This window comes from Marmota flaviventris, chromosome 4 (genome assembly GCF_047511675.1).
Source record: "Marmota flaviventris isolate mMarFla1 chromosome 4, mMarFla1.hap1, whole genome shotgun sequence".
In the NCBI taxonomy this organism is placed as follows: domain Eukaryota; kingdom Metazoa; phylum Chordata; class Mammalia; order Rodentia; family Sciuridae; genus Marmota; species Marmota flaviventris.
Genome location: NC_092501.1, coordinates 68947064 through 68966420, shown reverse-complemented (window position 1 = coordinate 68966420; position 19357 = coordinate 68947064). Strand labels below are relative to the sequence as shown.

Here is a 19357-nt window from a genome sequence, read left to right as displayed (position 1 = left end):
TGCAGGGGGATTCTCACTCATGGTTAAGCCAGACCCCAGCAGGGCTGGTTCACCCATGGCGTCCTGCTTTCACTTATAATTGAGTCTTTGTCTTTATTTCTAATAATTTCTTATTTTCATAATCCACTCACCACCTGTGGTAGGAGAACTGTTTGTTCACTGTGTATGTGGCTGCAATATTCCTTGTGTGTGTAGGATTCCTTTTCATACCTTCTGCCATGATGTTGGCTTAGTGTCAGGGTTTTTAGCCCCCCCAACTTCCCTCCTGACCTGCAGGAGACACTGGGGGAGTATGACCTGACTAGGACGGGCCAAGAATGGTAAAGGTCCACTGGCATCCACAAGTAGCCCTCCCTTGCCTGAGGACAATCAGATGCAACAGGGAGAACGGTCAAAGCAGGATCTCATTTATTGAAAAAACACACACAGCTAATATAATGTAAAAAAGCCAATCAGGGTAAAGGTCAGCAGGGTGGGGAGAATTTACATCTACACCCATCCTATAGGCAGAAATGGGAGCTGTCAGGGCAGAAGGGTTCTGAGCCTATCCTAGAGGTGGTCCCATTATTCACGACAACCCATGGAAATGCCTTCTGGCTAATCCCGAGGTGCTATCTTAGCCAATTTGGCCCCAGGACTGGGAAGAAGGTAGCAGGCAGCAAGTTAACTTTCCTCTTTTCTGATGTAACATGCCCCACATTGCATCATTCCCTACAGCTTAAATGTCATAAATCATTTTAGTTCATTCTTATCTTGCAGGTTCTTTGTTTCTGCTTTTGAAAAACCAGCCTATACCTCAGAGCAAAGCCTGTCTAAGAAACAGACATGACCTTTGTCCTTGGAAAGACCCACAGAGCACTCCTAGGCATATTCTCAACCTGCTAAGTTGTTCATCTACAAATGACAGGAGAGATCTGCTGGGCCAGGTATCCCAGACTCACTCAGGCTAGGTGGAGACCCATAGCAACCCACAACAACAGAGAAAAATTGAAAGAATTCCCTCTAAAAACTGGAACAAGGATGTCCTCTTTCAAATGAGTAGACTTTTCTAAGGCACATTAACATGTCTCCAAACACCAGAGGAAAAATCACTTAGAACACTGCGCCTACCTCAACTAATTTTTTTCAGAGCTTCCTGCCACCCGCTTTGTGCCTAGCTTGCCTCCATATCTAGCGAGGTCCCTGGCTCTGGGCGGTATCCACATTCATGACTCCTCCTATGCCCCTTGCTTCCATGACACTGCCCAGATCCTGCCTGTGTCTGTCCTGAAGGTCCAGTTAGAGGCTCAGAACCAGCCCAAGGACTCCCTTGCAAAAAAGCAGTGCTGGCAGATAAGTATTTGCAAAACACAGCCACTTTCAGGCGAGTCATCTGCTCAGTGGCTTACTCCATCAAGGAGCTTCCTGCATCTCTGGACCTAGCTGGACTGGAAGCATGAGCCAAAAAGAGATCTATGCTATTTTTCTTGTAAAGCCTGATTCAAATGCGCTTCTCTGTTTTGGTTTTACTGCTTTTCATCCTTACGTTTTAATGTTATAAGTGTACATGATAAATATTTAAACGGGATGCATATAAGGTTAAGAAAAAAAAAAAAAAAAAAAAAAAAGGTCTCCTTCCATCACTTCCTCACTTTCACAGAAGCCATAACGATGGTACCAGTTCCAGAAATGTTCATTGCATCTATATTGCGTCTATAAGTACATCTCTGCATACATACATCCCCTCATTTTCAATTAATAGCACTGTGTACACCCTTCTGCCCTTGGTTCTTGTCACCTGATATCTTAGAGATTGTCTTACCTCAGTGGACATATAGTTTTTCTCATTCTTCTTAGCAGTCACACAATATTCCGTTATAAAATGTGTCATAATTTTTTCTATATTTCGCTTACTTTATGATGCATTTTTAAATTTTTATCTATTCTGACTTGTTATATATGACAGCAGGATGCAATTCAATTCATATTACACAAATAGAGCACCATTTTTCATGTCTCTGGTTGTATGCAAAGTAGAGTCACACCATTTGTGTTTTCATACATGCACTTAGGGTAAGGATGTCTGTCTCTTTCCACCATCTTTCCTACCTCCATGCCCCTCTGAAAAACCAGCTTCTACCTCAGAGCAAAGCCCGCCCAAGGAAGGGACATGACCTTTGTCCTTGGAAAGACCCACAGAGCACTCCTGGGCACATTCCCACCCTTCTAAGTGGTTTATCTACAAATAACAGGAGAGATCTGCTGGGCCAGGTGTCCCTGACTCAGTCAGGCTAGGTGGGGACCCATAGCAACCCGCTAGCAGCCACCAATCAGCATGAGACAGGGAAATACCTGGGATGCCAGATGACCCTCCCAGTAGTTTATGGTGTTGGGAAACCATGTAGTTCATCAAGAACACCCCTCTTGGTGTAAACCAATCAGTTCAAATGAATCCCCCTCTTGTAGTAACCAATCATCACTACCCAACTTGTTCCCGCCAGTGAATGTGCTAATCATGTTTTAGAGTTGTTCTTTGATTTTCCCGCAATGTGTGATGATTTGCCAAGAGATGCTATGATGTTTGTGGGGGTCCCTGCCTTCTCCAAAGAATGTATAAAACTGCTGCAAACCCTGGGCTCGGGGCCTCTCAGCGTCACCAGTTGCTGTGTGCACGCAGAGGACCCAGCTAGCTCGCAATAGACACCTCTTTGCTGCTTACATGGATCTTGGTCTCTGGTGGCCTTTTGGGGGTCCAGAATTCGAGCATAAAACCTCCCTTCTCCTCTCTACCCTTTTCCCTAGCGAAAGGTCATGTATTTTTCCCATGCTCCCCCCACCCCGTCCCCATTATAAATCATCATCCCTGTATCAGACAATACATTCGGCATTTGGATTTTTAGGGTCGGCTTACTTCACTCAGCATTTTATTCTCCAACTTCATCCATTTACTTGCAAATGCCATGATTTTTTCTTCTCCTTTAATGCTGAGTGATATTCCATTGTGTATATATGCCACATTTTCTTCATCCATTCATCTAATGAAGGGTATATCTAGGTTGGTTCCACAATTTAGCTATTGTGAATTGTGCTGCTGTAAACATTGATGTAGCTGCATCGTTGTAGTATGCTACTTCTGAGTCCTTTGGGTATAAACCGAGGAGTGGGATACCTGGATCCAATGGTGGTTCCATTATGAGTTTTCCAAGGAATCTCCATACTGCTTTCCATGTTGGCTGCACCAATTTTCAGTCCCACCAGCAATGCGTGAAGGTGCGTTTCCCCCCCACTTCCTTGTGAAAACTTATTGTGGTTTGTATCCTTAACAGCTGCCATTTTTACTGGAGTGAGATGAAATCTTAGAGTGATTTTTTTTATTTGCATTTCTCTAATTGCCAGAGATGCTGAACATTTTTTCATATATTTGTGGATTGATTGTATATCGTTTTCTGAGAAACGTCTGTTCAGTTCTTTGGCCCCTTTATTCACTGGGTTATTTGTTTTTTCGGTATTAAGAGTTCTGAGTCCTTTATATACATTATATATATATATATATATATATATATATATATATATATATATATATATATATATATATATACACACACACACATATTTATATAGATGAGTGCTCTATCTGATTTGTGTGTGGTAAAAATTTTCTCCTATTCTGTAGGCTCTCTGTTCACCTCACTTATTGTTTCTTTTGCTGCAAAGAAGCTTTTTAGTTGGAATCCATCTGATTTATTGATTCTTGATTTTATTTCTTGCACTATAGCAGTCTTTTAAGGAATTTGGGGCCTAATCTCACATGATGAAGATTAGGGCCTACTTTTTCTTCTGTTAGACCCAAGGTCTCTGGTTTAATTCCTAGGTCCTAGTTCCACTCTGGATTGAGTTTTGTGCATGGTGAGAGACTGGGGTTTTAATTTCATTTTGTTGCCTATGGATTTCCAGTTTTCCCAGCACCGTTTGTTGAAGAGGCTATCTTTTCTCCAAAGTATGTTTTGGGCACCTTTGTCTGATAGAAGATAATGGTAATTTAGTGGGTTAGTCTCCGTGACCTCTATTCTGTACCATTGGTCTACCAGTCTGTTTATATACACAAGGGAATGTTACTCAGCAATAAAAAGAGAATACCGTCATGGCTTTTGCAGGTAAATGGACCGAGATGGAGGAGATGGTGCTAAGTGAAGTCAGCCCATCCCAAACAAACGAATGCCAAGAGTTTTCTCTGGGATGGGGAGCATGGGAGGAAGAGATGAACTCTAGATAGGGGAGAGAGGAGTGAGAAGGGAAGGGAGGGGGCAGGGGGTTAGAAATGATGGTGGAATGTGATGGCCATCGTTACCCAAAGTACACGTATGAAAACATGAGTTGGTGTGAATATACTTTATCTACCACCAGAGATGTGAAACTGTGCTCCGTACGTATAATATGAATAGTAGTGAATTGTGCTGTCATATATTAAAAAAAATTTAATAATTAAAATAAAATAAAATTGATAGAATACAGAGAATAGTGGTTACCAGAGCCCGGAATGGGTGTAGGGGAGGGGACATGGCAAGAGGATGGTTAATAGGTATGGGGGGTGCCCTTGGATAAGAGAAATGACTTACTATTAGTATTCCACAGCATGGTAGGATAGCTGTGATTGACAACAATATTAAATATTTCAAAATACCTGATTGGGGGTGTATCTCAGTGGTAGAATAATTGCTGAGTATGTACAAGGCCCTGGATGCAATCCTCAGTACTGGAAGGGGGAAACTTGATAGGGTTTTGAACGTTCCCAATACAAAGGAGTGATGCATGTGTGAGTGACATATATGCCAATTACCCTGATCTGATCATTACGCTTGGAACACAAGTATTAAGATGCCACACTGAAAACAACCCAATAAGATCAATGAACCCATTCACACTACGGGGCAAATGGCCAAGTACCCCTTAATGTGTTCTGATGAAAGAGAAACTAAACTAGACTTTGGGAGGAAAGACCTGGGTTCTTGTACGGTGATGCTTTTTGTTTGTTTGTTTGTTTTGTTTTTTTGTACACCGAATTGAACACAGGGGCACTCAACCACTAAGTCACATCCCCAGCCATATTTTGTATTTTATATATATATATATTTTATTTTGAGACAGGGTCTCACAGAGTTGCTTAGTGCCTCTCTAAGTTGCTGAGGCAGGCTTTGAACTCACGATCCTCCTGTCTCAGTCTCCAGAGCCGCTGGGCTGTCATCCTCTTTTTTATTTTAGTAGTCATTTTACCTACATAGGCCTCAAGCACATATTAGCAAACTTAGCTTAATTTTATCTGCTCCCTGTATTTTACAGTAATGTTGGGGAACTCATGATTGTAGGGGTACAGAAACACTGAAGACCTTTAGCTATTTTTGTCTTTACACTTTTTTTTCCCCCCCTTTTCAAGTCTTTGCTACTTATACAGCACAATTCTGAGAAAATATGAAACACAGGGCACGGTCCTGTCCCCTGGAACTTAACGAATCTGGGTAATGAAACTACTGGAAGGTAATCCACTGTAAAGGTCCCCCAGAGGCAATACGCTGGAATACAAAGGGGAGATTTTACTGAAGTTGCAACAGGGGTTCACTGGATGCTTTGACTACATCCCTTGTCGCTTTGAAACTTACATGTTTGTTTCTCTTTTCCCCAACCTTCTCCTCCCTGATCTTCTTTGCCCTAACCTTCTCCTCCTGGTTTTCTTTCCCCTACCCTTCTCCTCCCTGATCTTCTGATTTTCTTTTCCCTAAACTTCTCCTCCCCGTTCTTTTCCCCCTCCCTGATCTCCTCCTCTGGGCTCTTTTCCCTAATCTTTTCCTACCTGCTCTCTCCACCCTAATCTCACTTTCTCTGAATCGCCTATGAAAACCCCCTGTATAAAAACCCCCTACTCCTGCTGACGTGAGAATCATTGTTTCTCCTTTGCTAGCCAAGCAAGAAACCACCCTTTTTCCTTCTCAAGACCGTTTTCTCTTGCTGGATTGGCATCAAGGCAAGGACAGCTTTCTACGCCAGGGACAGCTTTCTACACCAAGGACAGCGTTCCGCAACAAGGACTCTAGTACAGGATCATGGAGCCAGAGAAGGAGAAGACCGGGAGGCTGAACAGCCAGAGGAGACGGGTCCCCGACTGGCTGATGGGGACGCCCGAGGTAAGGATACCCCCCGGTTCGGATCTCGTGGACAGGCAGCCCGAGCCCAAGAGAGCCCGGTTGTCTGGCATCGTAATGGCTGAAAACTGTGAAATAACCCACGAGCAGCTATGTGAGCTGCTCAAGTATGCAGTTCTGGCTCAACCGGTTATTGAGAGACCCAGGTGGTGCCAGCTTCTTTATGGAAAGCACCTGAGCAGAACAGTGGTTGTCATCCTTCAAGGGATGAGTCAACTCCACTTCTACAGGTTCTATTTGGAGTTTGGATTTCTCCGAAAAGCCTTCAGACACAAATTCCGCTTGCCTCCTCCATCATCTACTTTTCTAGCTGATGTTATCGGGCTACCAAATCAAAGGGCTGGATATCTGCCTAAGACCATGGGAGGATCTTTACCGTCCGCCAGTACAAAGCCCGAGGTCGACCTGCAGAATGACCCCGTCATTCAGAAGTATGGCTCTCAGAAGGTGGGCGTGCTGCGATGCCTTCTGACAGAGGAGGAGATGAGAACATTTGACTTTCCGTTACAAGGTTCTCCCGACTGTGAGGACTTTGTAACGACCGGATGTAATGCGTCTGTCACAGAGAACAGCCCTCTCTTTGGGCTGGACGGAGAAATGTGCATCACGTCCAAGGGGAGAGAACTAACACGCATCTCACTGGTTGCCGAAGGGGGCTCCTGTCTTATGGATGAGTTGGTGAAACCCGATGAGGAGATTGTAGACTACGCCACCTGCTATTCAGGGATCACGGAGGAGATGCTTAAGCCGGTGACGACGAAACTGAAAGACGTTCAGAGGCGGTTGAAAGCACTGCTTCCTCCTGATGCGGTGTTGGTAGGTCATTCCTTAGACGTCGATCTCCGAGCACTGAACATGATCCATCCGTATGTTATCGACACCTCATTGCTTTACGCCAGGGAGCGGGGCAGAAGATTCAAGCTAAAGTTCTTAGCCAAAGCTATTTTGGGCAGGGACATTCAACGTTCGGAAAGGGACGGTCATGATCCCACAGAGGACGCTACCGCGACCCTTGAATTGGCTCAATATTTCCTCAAGTATGGCCCAAGGAAGATTGCAGAACTCAATCTGGAGGTGCTATGGAGAGCCCAAGACCCAAGAAATGTCAGAGAAAAGTTCCAGTACCCCTACAGAGGTGCTTTAACTTGTTTCGATTCGGCGCATCAGAAGCTCCTTTTTGTAACCCGAGAGACAGATGATATTGAACTGCCTTCTCCTGAAGATTGTGAAACTATTAAGTGCCTTTCCAACAGAGAGGTCTTTGAGCAGGCCCGAAGGCAAGTCCGCCTGTACCCCTTCAGCATTATTCGGTTCTCTTTTGAGCCCTTTTCACCTCTCCTCACTGAGGAAGTGAACAAAAGGATGCGGATCAAGTGGACAGAGATGTCAACTATCTATGCTGGGCCCTTGAGCAAAGATTGTAAACTAAGTGCTCTGAAGAGGCTGTTTAGGAGCTTTGGCCCAGTTCGTGCAATGACTGCTGTTCTGGAAACGCATCAGCCTCATCTCTCTATAGAGTATGAAGTCCTGGAAGCTGCCCAGCTGGCCATCGAGTCCTTGAATGGCGTTCTGGTGGAAGGTGTGTACATAAAGGTACAGAGACCTGTGACAGAACTCACTCTGGATTGTGACACACTTGTTAAGGAGCTGGAACGAGATTCTGAGAACCGAGCCACTATTTATCTGTCTGGAGTTAGTAAAGATTTCTTAGGACATTCTCAGGAACTACCGAACCTCTTTGGTGGCCTGGAAGCTGTGATGGTGCCTCCAGATGCTAAAAGCGGAAGACAGGAAAAATACTGTTTCCTGCAATTCAAAACTTTTGGCAATGCCCAGAGGGCCCTCCATGTCCTCACAGGCAAGGACTGGAAGCTGAAAGGCAGGCAGGCCCTAACGCCCAGGCACCTCCACGCGTGGCTTAGGAGCTCACCACCTGAATCAAGAAGGCCCGCAGGTCTGACAGTTAGACCTCCTCCCTCAGAGCGGGAGACCCTGCAGAACTTAAAGGCGGAAAACGCAAAGAGTGCAGCCCGGCGTTGGAGCCGCAAGATTGGAAGGCTCTACCGAAGCCTGAGCCCGGGTACCCTTTGTGTCATCCTCCTGCCAGGAACCGCTAGCCCTCATGGATCTCTCTCTGGCCTGGGACTCATGGGAATAAAAGATGAAGAAGAGGAAAGCACCGGCCCAAGCATGGGTTTGTGAGTCTCATCCTTCCTGGGCGATGGTGGAGAAGACGGTCAGGCTGCAGCTTCTCCAGAGACTGCTGGGCCTCTTGGTTCAGTGGACGGCTTTGTGTGGGAAGTTGGTGTGCCGGCTAACGGGTCTAATCCATTGACATGGCATGCACAAGCTTTCAATGAATGCCTAAAATTCAAGCCTTCCTCATCTTAAGACAGGGTGGGTGGGGGAGCGGGAAACTAAAACAAAAAAAGACGCCACACTGTGCCCCATGAGTCTGTACAATTACTATGTGCCAATTGAATAAAAAAAAATATATATATATATATATGATTAAAAATAAAGTAAAAGGGAAACAAAATAAATACAACTTATTATTAAACCAAAATAAATGTACACGTGTTTGATATCTTCAGACGTTTAAAATTCCATTCATGCTATGTGACACTTTAGAAATGTGATGGGATCTGAGTGGAGCGAATGAGCCCAGTGGTTATGTGGTTGAGTCTCAGAAACTGGTAAGGCTTGCAGCGTGGCTGACCAACTGACTGAAGGGCAGATTGCAGAATTCAAAGAAGCTTTCCCACTATTTGACTGGAAAGGGGATGGAACTGTACTATACTAACAAAGGAATCGGGAAGTGTAATGACATGGTCTCTTGGGTGGAATCCCACAGAAGTCGAGTTTCAGGACTTTCAGGACGCGATTAAGGGAGTAGCTGCTGGTGGTAATGGTAAAATCGACCTCCCTGAATTTCTGACAATGATGGCAAGAAAAAGGAAACACAGACTTAGGGCACTATATAACATGTGGGGCATGTTGCATCAGAAAGGAGGAAACCGAACTTGCTGCCCGCTTCCGGGTCCTGGGGCCACCTGTGGCTAAGAAAGCGCCTGGGGACCGGCCAGAGGGCGTTGCCTGGGTTGTGAGAAAAAACCAGATGACCTCTAGGACAGGCTCAGAACCCTTCCACCCTCTGGACAGCTCGGGTCTCCCATTAGGGCCCCTGAGATGGGTGAACACGTGAACTCTCCCCACCTTGCTGACCATTATCCTGATTGGCTCCTGTGCCTTGTATTAGCTGTGTGTGTGTTTTCTCAATAAACTGAGATCCTGCTTTGACTGGTCTCCCTGGCTTGTCTGATTGTCCTCCCTTGGGGAAGGGCTGGGTGCTGGGGGGGGGGGGTCGTCAGTGGGCCCTTCCTTTCTTGGTTCCTCATGGTCGGGGCGTGCTCTCCCAATCTCTCCCGCAGGTCAGGAGGGAAGCGGGTGGGGTGGGGTGGGGCTAACCCCCCCACACACACATCTGGCACCCAACGTGGGGCATTAAGAAGTCGGTTCACCAAAAGTGAGAGTATCGCCTAGCCAAGCCAATAGGGTTTCGAGGTAGGGGTCTCCCCGAAAAGATGGGGCAATCTCACACTAAGTATGAGGACCAGTATTGGGAAGCCATTGTTGAGGAGCGACTTGGGTCACAGCGAGTCAGTCCTCTCACTGCCCAGGAGGAGAAAGGCTTAAAGCCTCACTCTGACAATGGCCTCCTGGACCCTTTTGATGCCTGGCCTGGTCCTCTGGGTCCCACACCAAGTGCTCCTGTCCTGGATCACGCGGTAGAAAAAGTCGGGAAGGGGAGCGGCCTATGCCATATTGTCACCCCTCCCCCCAAGGAAATTCTCCACGCTCTTGTGCGAACCTGGAAAAGCTGGTTAAGCTGCCTTCTTGCAACACCAGTGATGACTCACCCCCATTGTGTATGGCCCTGTCTTGTTAAGACCAGCTATGAGATGACTCATCCCCATTGTGTATCCAGTTCTTGGTAAATGCTAACCCTGGGGGCAATAGACCAGCCTTATGATATTCCTGGGAGGCCCAAGGTTTATTTATAGAAGCTCAATTCACCATAGCTAAACTATGGAACCAACCTAGGTTGGATAAAGAAAATGTGGTATGTAATATTTGATGGAATATCACTCAGTTTTAAAGAAGAAGGGAATTATGGTATTTCCGGGTAAATGGACGGAGTTGGAGAATATCATGATAAGTGAAATAAGCCAAATCCCTTAGAACCAAAGGCCAAATGCCTTCTCTGATATGGATGTTAATTCACAATCAGGGCCAAGGTGCTAGGGAAGAATAAAGTTACTTTAGATTAGGTAGAAGAGAGTGAAGGGAGGGGAGGGATATGGAGATAGGAAGAATAGTAGAATGAAACAGACATTATTACCTCACATACACATATGACTGTATGACCGATGTGATCTGACAATGTGTACAAGAAGAAAAATGAGAAATTATACCCTATTTATTTATGATATATCAAAATGCATCCTACTGTCATGTATAACTAATTAAAACAGATTTTAACGATTTTTTTTAAAAAAGACAATTCTACTCATTCAAGAAAGAAATCCATAGTCACTGCCCTTTTTTTTTTGGACAAAATTTATTGACAAAATACATGTGGTCAGTTACACTTAAGTTGCATAACATGATATTTTGCTATATGTAAATGCTGTGAAATGATAGCTCAAATCATCTAACATATCTATCACTTCAGAATAGTTAACATTTTCTTTTCTTTGTTAGATTTTTGTGGTGGGAATACCTAAGGTCTACCAATCAAGGAAAGTCCAGGACCAGATCGATTCTCAGCCGAGTTCTATGAGACCTTCCAAGGAGAATTAACACCAATACTGCTCAAAACGTTTCGTGGAATATGAAAAGGAGAGAACCCTTGCAATCTCATTCTGTGAAGCTGATATCACCCTGACGCCGAAACCACACAAGCACACATCAAGGAAAGAAAACTTCATACCAATATCCACGATGAACATCGATACGAAAATTCTCAATACAATTCCGGAAAATAGCATACAAAAACATATTAAAAAGATAGTGTGCCACAAATCAAGTGGGGTTCACATACAGAAATCAATAAACATAATTCATCACATCAATATACTTAAAAACAAGAATAATATGATCATCTCAATAGAGGCAGAAAAAGCATTTGACAAATACAGCACCCTTCATGTTCAAAACACTAGAAAAACTAGGAATAGAAGGAACACACCTCAACCTCATGGAAGCTATCTATGCAAACCCCAAGGTCAGCACCATCCTAAACAGAGAAAAATTGAAAGCATTCCCTCTAAAAACTGGAACAAGGATGTCCTCTTTCAAATGAGTAGACTTTTCTAAGGCACTTTAACATGTCTCCAAACACCAGAGGAAAAATCACTTAGAACACTGCGCCTACCTCAACTAATTTTTTCAGAGCTTCCTGCCACCCGCTTTCTGCCTAGCTTGCCTCCATATCTAGCGAGGTCCCTGGCTCTGGGCGGTATCCACATTCATGACTCCTCCTATGCCCCTTGCTTCCATGACACTGCCCAGATCCTGCCTGTGTCTGTCCTGAAGGTCCAGTTAGAGGCTCAGAACCAGCCCAAGGACTCCCTTGCAAAAAAGCAGTGCTGGCAGATAAGTATTTGCAAAACACAGCCACTTTCAGGCGAGTCATCTGCTCAGTGGCTTACTCCATCAAGGAGCTTCCTGCATCTCTGGACCTAGCTGGACTGGAAGCATGAGCCAAAAAGAGATCTATGCTATTTTTCTTGTAAAGCCTGATTCAAATGCGCTTCTCTGTTTTGGTTTTACTGCTTTTCATCCTTACGTTTTAATGTTATAAGTGTACATGATAAATATTTAAACGGGATGCATATAAGGTTAAGAAAAAAAAAAAAAAAAAAAAAAGGTCTCCTTCCATCACTTCCTCACTTTCACAGAAGCCATAACGATGGTACCAGTTCCAGAAATGTTCATTGCATCTATATTGCGTCTATAAGTACATCTCTGCATACATACATCCCCTCATTTTCAATTAATAGCACTGTGTACACCCTTCTGCCCTTGGTTCTTGTCACCTGATATCTTAGAGATTGTCTTACCTCAGTGGACATATAGTTTTTCTCATTCTTCTTAGCAGTCACACAATATTCCGTTATAAAATGTGTCATAATTTTTTCTATATTTCGCTTACTTTATGATGCATTTTTAAATTTTTATCTATTCTGACTTGTTATATATGACAGCAGGATGCAATTCAATTCATATTACACAAATAGAGCACCATTTTTCATGTCTCTGGTTGTATGCAAAGTAGAGTCACACCATTTGTGTTTTCATACATGCACTTAGGGTAAGGATGTCTGTCTCTTTCCACCATCTTTCCTACCTCCATGCCCCTCTGAAAAACCAGCTTCTACCTCAGAGCAAAGCCCGCCCAAGGAAGGGACATGACCTTTGTCCTTGGAAAGACCCACAGAGCACTCCTGGGCACATTCCCACCCTTCTAAGTGGTTTATCTACAAATAACAGGAGAGATCTGCTGGGCCAGGTGTCCCTGACTCAGTCAGGCTAGGTGGGGACCCATAGCAACCCGCTAGCAGCCACCAATCAGCATGAGACAGGGAAATACCTGGGATGCCAGATGACCCTCCCAGTAGTTTATGGTGTTGGGAAACCATGTAGTTCATCAAGAACACCCCTCTTGGCGTAAACCAATCAGTTCAAATGAATCCCCCTCTTGTAGTAACCAATCATCACTACCCAACTTGTTCCCGCCAGTGAATGTGCTAATCATGTTTTAGAGTTGTTCTTTGATTTTCCCGCAATGTGTGATGATTTGCCAAGAGATGCTATGATGTTTGTGGGGGTCCCTGCCTTCTCCAAAGAATGTATAAAACTGCTGCAAACCCTGGGCTCGGGGCCTCTCAGCGTCACCAGTTGCTGTGTGCACGCAGAGGACCCAGCTAGCTCGCAATAGACACCTCTTTGCTGCTTACATGGATCTTGGTCTCTGGTGACCTTTTGGGGGTCCAGAATTCGAGCATAAAACCTCCCTTCTCCTCTCTCCCCTTTTCCCTAGCGAAAGGTCATGTATTTTTCCCATGCTCCCCCCACCCCGTCCCCATTATAAATCATCATCCCTGTATCAGACAATACATTCGGCATTTGGATTTTTAGGGTCGGCTTACTTCACTCAGCATTTTATTCTCCAACTTCATCCATTTACTTGCAAATGCCATGATTTTTTCTTCTCCTTTAATGCTGAGTGATATTCCATTGTGTATATATGCCACATTTTCTTCATCCATTCATCTAATGAAGGGTATATCTAGGTTGGTTCCACAATTTAGCTATTGTGAATTGTGCTGCTGTAAACATTGATGTAGCTGCATCGTTGTAGTATGCTACTTCTGAGTCCTTTGGGTATAAACCGAGGAGTGGGATACCTGGATCCAATGGTGGTTCCATTATGAGTTTTCCAAGGAATCTCCATACTGCTTTCCATGTTGGCTGCACCAATTTTCAGTCCCACCAGCAATGCGTGAAGGTGCGTTTCCCCCCCACTTCCTTGTGAAAACTTATTGTGGTTTGTATCCTTAACAGCTGCCATTTTTACTGGAGTGAGATGAAATCTTAGAGTGATTTTTTTATTTGCATTTCTCTAATTGCCAGAGATGCTGAACATTTTTTCATATATTTGTGGATTGATTGTATATCGTTTTCTGAGAAACGTCTGTTCAGTTCTTTGGCCCCTTTATTCACTGGGTTATTTGTTTTTTCGGTATTAAGAGTTCTGAGTCCTTTATATACATTTATATATATATATATATATATATATATATATATACACACACACACATATTTATATAGATGAGTGCTCTATCTGATTTGTGTGTGGTAAAAATTTTCTCCTATTCTGTAGGCTCTCTGTTCACCTCACTTATTGTTTCTTTTGCTGCAAAGAAGCTTTTTAGTTGGAATCCATCTGATTTATTGATTCTTGATTTTATTTCTTGCACTATAGCAGTCTTTTAAGGAATTTGGGGCCTAATCTCACATGATGAAGATTAGGGCCTACTTTTTCTTCTGTTAGACCCAAGGTCTCTGGTTTAATTCCTAGGTCCTAGTTCCACTCTGGATTGAGTTTTGTGCATGGTGAGAGACTGGGGTTTTAATTTCATTTTGTTGCCTATGGATTTCCAGTTTTCCCAGCACCGTTTGTTGAAGCGGCTATCTTTTCTCCAAAGTATGTTTTGGGCACCTTTGTCTGATAGAAGATAATGGTAATTTAGTGGGTTAGTCTCCGTGACCTCTATTCTGTACCATTGGTCTACCAGTCTGTTTATATACACAAGGGAATGTTACTCAGCAATAAAAAGAGAATACCGTCATGGCTTTTGCAGGTAAATGGACCGAGATGGAGGAGATGGTGCTAAGTGAAGTCAGCCCATCCCAAACAAACGAATGCCAAGAGTTTTCTCTGGGATGGGGAGCATGGGAGGAAGAGATGAACTCTAGATAGGGGAGAGAGGAGTGAGAAGGGAAGGGAGGGGGCAGGGGGTTAGAAATGATGGTGGAATGTGATGGCCATCGTTACCCAAAGTACACGTATGAAAACATGAGTTGGTGTGAATATACTTTATCTACCACCAGAGATGTGAAACTGTGCTCCGTACGTATAATATGAATAGTAGTGAATTGTGCTGTCATATATTAAAAAAAATTTAATAATTAAAATAAAATAAAATTGATAGAATACAGAGAATAGTGGTTACCAGAGCCCGGAATGGGTGTAGGGGAGGGGACATGGCAAGAGGATGGTTAATAGGTATGGGGGGTGCCCTTGGATAAGAGAAATGACTTACTATTAGTATTCCACAGCATGGTAGGATAGCTGTGATTGACAACAATATTAAATATTTCAAAATACCTGATTGGGGGTGTATCTCAGTGGTAGAATAATTGCTGAGTATGTACAAGGCCCTGGATGCAATCCTCAGTACTGGAAGGGGGAAACTTGATAGGGTTTTGAACGTTCCCAATACAAAGGAGTGATGCATGTGTGAGTGACATATATGCCAATTACCCTGATCTGATCATTACGCTTGGAACACAAGTATTAAGATGCCACACTGAAAACAACCCAATAAGATCAATGAACCCATTCACACTACGGGGCAAATGGCCAAGTACCCCTTAATGTGTTCTGATGAAAGAGAAACTAAACTAGACTTTGGGAGGAAAGACCTGGGTTCTTGTACGGTGATGCTTTTTGTTTGTTTGTTTGTTTTGTTTTTTTGTACACCGAATTGAACACAGGGGCACTCAACCACTAAGTCACATCCCCAGCCATATTTTGTATTTTATATATATATATATTTTATTTTGAGACAGGGTCTCACAGAGTTGCTTAGTGCCTCTCTAAGTTGCTGAGGCAGGCTTTGAACTCACGATCCTCCTGTCTCAGTCTCCAGAGCCGCTGGGCTGTCATCCTCTTTTTTATTTTAGTAGTCATTTTACCTACATAGGCCTCAAGCACATATTAGCAAACTTAGCTTAATTTTATCTGCTCCCTGTATTTTACAGTAATGTTGGGGAACTCATGATTGTAGGGGTACAGAAACACTGAAGACCTTTAGCTATTTTTGTCTTTACACTTTTTTTTCCCCCCCTTTTCAAGTCTTTGCTACTTATACAGCACAATTCTGAGAAAATATGAAACACAGGGCACGGTCCTGTCCCCTGGAACTTAACGAATCTGGGTAATGAAACTACTGGAAGGTAATCCACTGTAAAGGTCCCCCAGAGGCAATACGCTGGAATACAAAGGGGAGATTTTACTGAAGTTGCAACAGGGGTTCACTGGATGCTTTGACTACATCCCTTGTCGCTTTGAAACTTACATGTTTGTTTCTCTTTTCCCCAACCTTCTCCTCCCTGATCTTCTTTGCCCTAACCTTCTCCTCCTGGTTTTCTTTCCCCTACCCTTCTCCTCCCTGATCTTCTGATTTTCTTTTCCCTAAACTTCTCCTCCCCGTTCTTTTCCCCCTCCCTGATCTCCTCCTCTGGGCTCTTTTCCCTAATCTTTTCCTACCTGCTCTCTCCACCCTAATCTCACTTTCTCTGAATCGCCTATGAAAACCCCCTGTATAAAAACCCCCTACTCCTGCTGACGTGAGAATCATTGTTTCTCCTTTGCTAGCCAAGCAAGAAACCACCCTTTTTCCTTCTCAAGACCGTTTTCTCTTGCTGGATTGGCATCAAGGCAAGGACAGCTTTCTACGCCAGGGACAGCTTTCTACACCAAGGACAGCGTTCCGCAACAAGGACTCTAGTACAGGATCATGGAGCCAGAGAAGGAGAAGACCGGGAGGCTGAACAGCCAGAGGAGACGGGTCCCCGACTGGCTGATGGGGACGCCCGAGGTAAGGATACCCCCCGGTTCGGATCTCGTGGACAGGCAGCCCGAGCCCAAGAGAGCCCGGTTGTCTGGCATCGTAATGGCTGAAAACTGTGAAATAACCCACGAGCAGCTATGTGAGCTGCTCAAGTATGCAGTTCTGGCTCAACCGGTTATTGAGAGACCCAGGTGGTGCCAGCTTCTTTATGGAAAGCACCTGAGCAGAACAGTGGTTGTCATCCTTCAAGGGATGAGTCAACTCCACTTCTACAGGTTCTATTTGGAGTTTGGATTTCTCCGAAAAGCCTTCAGACACAAATTCCGCTTGCCTCCTCCATCATCTACTTTTCTAGCTGATGTTATCGGGCTACCAAATCAAAGGGCTGGATATCTGCCTAAGACCATGGGAGGATCTTTACCGTCCGCCAGTACAAAGCCCGAGGTCGACCTGCAGAATGACCCCGTCATTCAGAAGTATGGCTCTCAGAAGGTGGGCGTGCTGCGATGCCTTCTGACAGAGGAGGAGATGAGAACATTTGACTTTCCGTTACAAGGTTCTCCCGACTGTGAGGACTTTGTAACGACCGGATGTAATGCGTCTGTCACAGAGAACAGCCCTCTCTTTGGGCTGGACGGAGAAATGTGCATCACGTCCAAGGGGAGAGAACTAACACGCATCTCACTGGTTGCCGAAGGGGGCTCCTGTCTTATGGATGAGTTGGTGAAACCCGATGAGGAGATTGTAGACTACGCCACCTGCTATTCAGGGATCACGGAGGAGATGCTTAAGCCGGTGACGACGAAACTGAAAGACGTTCAGAGGCGGTTGAAAGCACTGCTTCCTCCTGATGCGGTGTTGGTAGGTCATTCCTTAGACGTCGATCTCCGAGCACTGAACATGATCCATCCGTATGTTATCGACACCTCATTGCTTTACGCCAGGGAGCGGGGCAGAAGATTCAAGCTAAAGTTCTTAGCCAAAGCTATTTTGGGCAGGGACATTCAACGTTCGGAAAGGGACGGTCATGATCCCACAGAGGACGCCACCGCGACCCTTGAATTGGCTCAATATTTCCTCAAGTATGGCCCAAGGAAGATTGCAGAACTCAATCTGGAGGTGCTATGGAGAGCCCAAGACCCAAGAAATGTCAGAGAAAAGTTCCAGTACCCCTACAGAGGTGCTTTAACTTGTTTCGATTCGGCGCATCAGAAGCTCCTTTTTGTAACCCGAGAGACAGATGATATTGAACTGCCTTCTCCTGAAGATTGTGAAACTATTAAGTGCCTTTCCAACAGAGAGGTCTTTGAGCAGGCCCGAAGGCAAGTCCGCCTGTACCCCTTCAGCATTATTCGGTTCTCTTTTGAGCCCTTTTCACCTCTCCTCACTGAGGAAGTGAACAAAAGGATGCGGATCAAGTGGACAGAGATGTCAACTATCTATGCTGGGCCCTTGAGCAAAGATTGTAAACTAAGTGCTCTGAAGAGGCTGTTTAGGAGCTTTGGCCCAGTTCGTGCAATGACTGCTGTTCTGGAAACGCATCAGCCTCATCTCTCTATAGAGTATGAAGTCCTGGAAGCTGCCCAGCTGGCCATCGAGTCCTTGAATGGCGTTCTGGTGGAAGGTGTGTACATAAAGGTACAGAGACCTGTGACAGAACTCACTCTGGATTGTGACACACTTGTTAAGGAGCTGGAACGAGATTCTGAGAACCGAGCCACTATTTATCTGTCTGGAGTTAGTAAAGATTTCTTAGGACATTCTCAGGAACTACCGAACCTCTTTGGTGGCCTGGAAGCTGTGATGGTGCCTCCAGATGCTAAAAGCGGAAGACAGGAAAAATACTGTTTCCTGCAATTCAAAACTTTTGGCAATGCCCAGAGGGCCCTCCATGTCCTCACAGGCAAGGACTGGAAGCTGAAAGGCAGGCAGGCCCTAACGCCCAGGCACCTCCACGCGTGGCTTAGGAGCTCACCACCTGAATCAAGAAGGCCCGCAGGACTGACAGTTAGACCTCCTCCCTCAGAGCGGGAGACCCTGCAGAACTTAAAGGCGGAAAACGCAAAGAGTGCAGCCCGGCGTTGGAGCCGCAAGATTGGAAGGCTCTACCGAAGCCTGAGCCCGGGTACCCTTTGTGTCATCCTCCTGCCAGGAACCGCTAGCCCTCATGGATCTCTCTCTGGCCTGGGACTCATGGGAATAAAAGATGAAGAAGAGGAAAGCACCGGCCCAAGCATGGGTTTGTGAGTCTCATCCTTCCTGGGCGATGGTGGAGAAGACGGTCAGGCTGCAGCTTCTCCAGAGACTGCTGGGCCTCTTGGTTCAGTGGACGGCTTTGTGTGGGAAGTTGGTGTGCCGGCTAACGGGTCTAATCCATTGACATGGCATGCACAAGCTTTCAATGAATGCCTAAAATTCAAGCCTTCCTCATCTTAAGACAGGGTGGGTGGGGGAGCGGGAAACTAAAACAAAAAAAGACGCCACACTGTGCCCCATGAGTCTGTACAATTACTATGTGCCAATTGAATAAAAAAAAAAATATATATATATATATGATTAAAAATAAAGTAAAAGGGAAACAAAATAAATACAACTTATTATTAAACCAAAATAAATGTACACGTGTTTGATATCTTCAGACGTTTAAAATTCCATTCATGCTATGTGACACTTTAGAAATGTGATGGGATCTGAGTGGAGCGAATGAGCCCAGTGGTTATGTGGTTGAGTCTCAGAAACTGGTAAGGCTTGCAGCGTGGC

General features: G+C 44.8%; 2 pseudogenes; both read left to right on the top strand.

Annotated features, from left to right (window-relative positions):
• The first annotated feature begins 6074 nt into the window (after positions 1 to 6074).
• LOC139705486 (RNA exonuclease 5 pseudogene) lies at positions 6075 to 8375 on the top strand (annotated as a pseudogene).
• Positions 8376 to 16543: 8168 nt separating this feature from the next.
• LOC139705484 (RNA exonuclease 5 pseudogene) lies at positions 16544 to 18844 on the top strand (annotated as a pseudogene).
• The last annotated feature ends 513 nt before the right edge of the window (positions 18845 to 19357 follow it).